The sequence below is a fragment of the Motacilla alba genome, chromosome 20 (assembly GCF_015832195.1).
Source record: "Motacilla alba alba isolate MOTALB_02 chromosome 20, Motacilla_alba_V1.0_pri, whole genome shotgun sequence".
Lineage (NCBI taxonomy): Eukaryota > Metazoa > Chordata > Aves > Passeriformes > Motacillidae > Motacilla > Motacilla alba.
Genome location: NC_052035.1, coordinates 13,623,250 through 13,628,925, shown reverse-complemented (window position 1 = coordinate 13,628,925; position 5,676 = coordinate 13,623,250).

Here is a 5,676-nt window from a genome sequence, read left to right as displayed (position 1 = left end):
GGCATTTCGGGTGGCACTGCACCAAGGAAGCTTTAAATTACATGAAAGACAGATTTCCCACAGAAATCCACCTGAAATACGTTTCTTTTTCTAGAAATGGATCCCGGCTTTACGTCAACACTCAACTTTATCTTACAATGATGCAAGTACAGCCACAGTTCCTCAGTTACCAGTCATGGCCCTCCACCAGAAAGTGCTTTTTGCTGTCCAGCTATCACTTATTTCTACTTTTAAAGCATTCACAACCGAATTCACTCCATTGGGCTTTCTGAGCGGGCAGGCCAGTGGTGCAGGGCAGCTCAGGTGGGATTGAGGTGTCCTGAGACTGGGCTCTATAAATCCAGTGCCAAAAACCATTAACAAATCTTTAAAAAAATAAAAGTCCAGAACCAAAACCAAACCCAAAGCATTTCGTGCACCGGTGTATTCAATATTCCCCTTGAACTGACAAAAGCTGAACAGCATCACAAGTGTTAAAGAATTTTGTTTGCTTGTTTTTCCAAGCTAATAAAACACCAATAGCTCTGGCTAAACTCATCCAGAACACATCGAGGTTAAATTAACAAAAGGAGAAGCCCCTGAGCCCAGGCAAACAGCAATAATGCCTGGTTGGAGAAGGGGGAAATCACATTTTTATATGAAAAGTCCATCTGTAAGCAATTGTGCTAATGCTTTAAAGATGAGCAGCTCAGGCTTTTGGAGTCAAACAGGAAAACAACCCAAAATCTTATCAGGAAAGAGATTTTTCAACCTGAAAACAAATTCTGTCAAAATGCCAAAGGCCCAGATTTAGGTTCTGCCAAAAGAGACTTTAACGAGACCCACTTTGAAGAGAAACGCTGAGTTCAATTACCTTTGAACCTCACCAAACAGCTGGAGCGAGAGCAGAAACCCAGCCCCAAACACAGCCCTGAAGGAGAACCCAGAGGAAACTGAAATGAAATAATGCCCAGTCTCATCCTCAGCCCCTCCCTGAGCACACGGAGTGAACCCAGCACCAGCACAGGGCAGAAAGGTGGAAAAACCCCAAAAACTGAGCCCGGAGATGTTCCCTGGAGAGCCCAGAGCCACCAGCTGAGAGCAGGAGCCATCCCAGAGGCAGGAAATATCCTGGCTGCTGCTGGAAGCCTGCGAGGTGTCAGGAGGTTCTGGTGGGAGCGGGCTGCAAAGAAACAGAAGGCAAAAAAGATCAAGTTTGGTGAAAATGTATTTCAGCATTAATTATCATTTCACTCAGTTCTGATCTTCTCTTTTCCCAAACTGTGCTCAACTTTGACATTAAAATTTCATTGGGTTTGCTCAGATCTACTTTATTTAGCAATGTTTAATTAGACTTTCGAGAGCATACATATATATATTAAAAATTCAGAACTACCCTAAACTGAAATAATATTTCATGACAAAATGTGATTTTTTAATTTTTTTTTTTTTTGCTTTATATGTGCAAGCTCTTTCCCGATTTTCCAGAATTATCAGTGATCCAAGGAGCCCGTGGTTTACAGGGCTCACTCTTTCCCACTTCCTACTGAAGGGATGAAATCACAGGAAAGTTCCTTGTAATAATTCAACGAGACAAAAAATCAGTAATTAGGTCATGACTTTCAGAGAGGATTCATGAAAACATTTTGCATGAGCAAAATGAGTTTTAAATGCCAGTGTGCCCCGCAGTTATTTGTGGCTGAACCTGCTGGTGCAGAAGGGGTGTCCTGGTGAAGAGTCCCACGTTCCAGCCCCTTCCCTTCCCTAATGGCAGGATCTCAGCAGGCACAAATAACGTCTGCCAGCAGCTCAATCCGCTCGGTGGCAACGCATTTCAGGAAACAGCGATGGGGAGAGGAGGGAAAAGCCGGGATAACCTTTCGGGATGGACGGGTTTGCCCCTGCTCATCTCCCTGTGCCTGGAGCTGCGGCTGATGCCGCATTCCCGATTCCCGAGCGGGCCGGCAGCGCCTTCCCGCGGGGCTGCGCTGGCTGCACCGCCGGCTTTGGGGCTGTTTCGGAGGAATTCGGGCATTGCAGGGACCGGGGCTCGGGACGCGCCGCGGCTCCGCGGCTTGGCCGACACCGCCACCTAATGCTGGGCGGGCTGCCCGGAGCCCGGGACGGAGCGGAGCTGCGGGCTCTGGAACGGGAACGGAGATCCAGAACCCTGGAATGGCATGGGAATGGTGCTCCGGAACCCTGGAATGGCACGGGAATGGAGCTCCAGAACCCTGGCACGGGAATGGAGCTGCGGGGCTCTGGAATGGCAAGGGAATGGAGCTCCAGAACCCTGGCATGGGAATGGAGATCCAGAACCCTGGCATGGCACAGGAATGGAGCTCCAGAACCCTGGCATGGGAATGGAGATCCAGAACCCTGGAATGGCACGGAAATGGAGCTCCAGAACCCTGGCATGGGAATGGAGATCCAGAACCCTGGAATGGCACGGAAATGGAGCTCCAGAACCCTGGCATGGCATGGGAATGGAGCTCCAGAACCCTGGCACGGGAATGGAGCTGCGGGGCCCTGGAATGGGAATGGAGATCCAGAACCCTGGCATGGCACAGGAATGGAGCTCCAGAACCCTGGCATGGGAATGGAGATCCAGAACCCTGGAATGGCACGGAAATGGAGATCCAGAACCCTGGCATGGCACAGGAATGGAGCTCCAGAACCCTGGCATGGGAATGGAGATCCAGAACCCTGGAATGGCACGGAAATGGAGCTCCAGAACCCTGGCATGGCATGGGAATGGAGCTCCAGAACCCTGGCACGGGAATGGAGCTGCGGGGCCCTGGAATGGGAATGGAGATCCAGAACCCTGGCATGGCACAGGAATGGAGCTCCAGAACCCTGGAATGGGAATGGAGATCCAGAACCCTGGCATGGCACAGGAATGGAGCTCCAGAACCCTGGCATGGGAATGGAGATCCAGAACCCTGGAATGGCACGGAAATGGAGCTCCAGAACCCTGGCATGGCATGGGAATGGAGCTCCAGAACCCTGGCACGGGAATGGAGATCCAGAACCCTGGCATGGCACAGGAATGGAGCTCCAGAACCCTGGCATGGGAATGGAGATCCAGAACCCTGGAATGGCACGGAAATGGAGCTCCAGAACCCTGGCATGGCATGGGAATGGAGCTGCAGGGCCCTGCTCTGGCATGGGAATGGTGTTCCCGAAGCCCTGGCACCAGGAATGGAGCTCCAGAGCCCTGCCCTGGCACCAGGAACGGTGTTCCCAGAACCCCTCTGGCACTGGGAATGGAGCTGCAGAGCCCTGGCACCGGGAATGGTGCTCTGGTGTTTTTCCCCTGGCACCGGGAATGCTGCTCCCAGAGCCTTTCCTGCCCCTGGACCACCCAGTGCCCCCGAGCGCTGGGTTTCTCTCACCCACGGAGGCTCAGGGACATTTGAGAGGGGTTGAAAGAAGCCAGGCGAGCTCCTGGAGGCTGCAGGATGGAGCTCTGAGCGCTGGGAAAAGGTGTAAACGGAGGGGAAGCAAACGGGGAAAACTTCTGGAGAGGGAATATTATTCCCAAAATCCAGATTTCCTGTCCTGCAGAAAGGGCCGGGGCGGATTGGGGCGGTTTGATTTCACACAAAGCTGCTGGGACACCCAGACAGAACTGATCCCACAGTGAGGGTGGGCTGGGAGGACACCTCACCTTCCCCTTGGGATCCTTCAGGAAGGAGAGCCTGGGGCAGGAGGAGAAGCCTGAAGCCGGAGCACCAGAGCATTTTGTGGTTTTTATTACTCATCCCAGCAGCCTCCTCCATGGAATTCTGCTCCAGCTGCTCCCCAGCTCCTGGCTTTTCTGTATTTCACACCTGATCCGGTCCTGGACTCTGTGTTCACCAACAAAGAACTCCACAAACAAAGCTCATCACACACCTGACCCTCGTTCCGATGCCGCGTGCCAAAATGGGCATTCTCGCAATTAGCACGTGATTAGTCAATCTGCATAATTACACGTGGTAATCATGCTGCAGCCTGTTTGGAGCTGCAGATCTCATTGGCCCCAGTAATCCTGGATCATATGAATCTCTTCAGTAGGAACTGCTACTTTAGATGTTATGAATTAATATTAAGATGAAATTGAATTAAATGTACTGATTTTAATGTCATGAATGCACTCATAACTATTTTTTTCCCCTGAGAACCATCTGCAATTTAGAGACTTGCTAATCCTAATTAAATGCACTTTTCTCAAGTGTGTGCAAATGAAGAGAGAAATCTGCTCGGGAAAGCACTTGCATATTTTCCTTTTTCACAAAGGGGGAGAAGAAACTGTTTGCTGGTTTAATATTAGCTCTTCCTCCTAAGTGACGAGTTGCTTCCTCACAATTCCAGGGCACAGAGCAGTCAGAGATGGATCTAACGGGGCAATTTGCTAAGAGCAGGGAGGAAGAGCCCTCAAGCGAGTGTTGGTGATGCTGCTCCGAGCACTCGCACTGGAGTTTGGCGATTTTGGACAGTTTGAAACCCCAGAACTCTGCTTGGAGGCAGCAAACAGAGCCTGGCGCTCGCAGGCTGTCCTGGTTGCTCCCTCCAGCCCCTCCTCAGCCAGCGCTGCAGCTGCTCCTTGGCCTGGGATCCGTGCGGAGCTCACAGACCCATCCCAGCCAGCCGGGTCTGCGTGGCTGGCCTGAAAGCAGGGACCCTCAGCCTGGGGACAGGGCTGGGGATGGCTGCGGAGCTCACAGCCACGCTGGTGTCCCGCCAGCAGTGCCACCCAGCCCCTGTGACCCGCACCAGAGGCACGGCAGGCCCAGGCAGCACCCACCATCCCATTTCCACATCATTCTGGAAGGCTCCCCCTCCCCAGCAGTGCCACCAGCCCCTGTGACCCGCACCAGAGGCACGGCAGGCCCAGGCAGCACCCACCATTCCATTTCTGCATGGTTTTGGAACATTCCCCCTCCCCAGCAGTGCCACCAGCCCCTGTGACCCGCACCAGAGGCACGGCAGGCCCAGGCAGCACCCACAATTCCATTTCCACATCATTCTGGAAGGCTCCCCCTCCCAGCAGCGCTGCTTTTGTAAAACCAAGAACGTGGCCCAGCCTATTCCCACAAACCAGCCCGGCCTGGGCACACAGGAGGCTGTGCCCCTCGTCAGTGCCCCTCGTTAGTGCCCCCAGATGGGGCTGGTTCTCACGGGGGCTCTCAGCTGCTGAAATCCCTCTCTCCCAAGGCTCAGCTGCCTTGGACCACTCTCCCCTGGATGCCTTCCAAGCTGCTCATTTCAGTTTTGAGAGGTGCTGGTGAGGTCTGGCACCTCAGGAGAGCTCCAAGAACACAACAGACCTAGAAAATTCTGCAGAACACACGTGGTTTAAAACACTTCATAATAATTTAATACAAATTATGAAGTCTCACAATAAAAAACACAATTAATGCTCCTCTCAATGTTATTATCACAAAAATGCATTTAATAACTCATTTGATAACTCATAACCTCCTTTCTTGAAGGAAAATAACTGCAAGAGAAGAAAGCAAAAGTTTCTTCCTTATTTCAAGACAGATTTTCTGGGGAGTGACTCAGTATTTTCATGTAACTGAACATGAATTTGGATTTGGTTACTGGCAGCTTCTCCCTCTCCCCCAGCAATGCGAGGATGGTGAAAGGTCAAGTGAACATGAAATTCCAGGCAACATCTTTTAAGCCTTAAAAGCAAGACACAGAAACCAG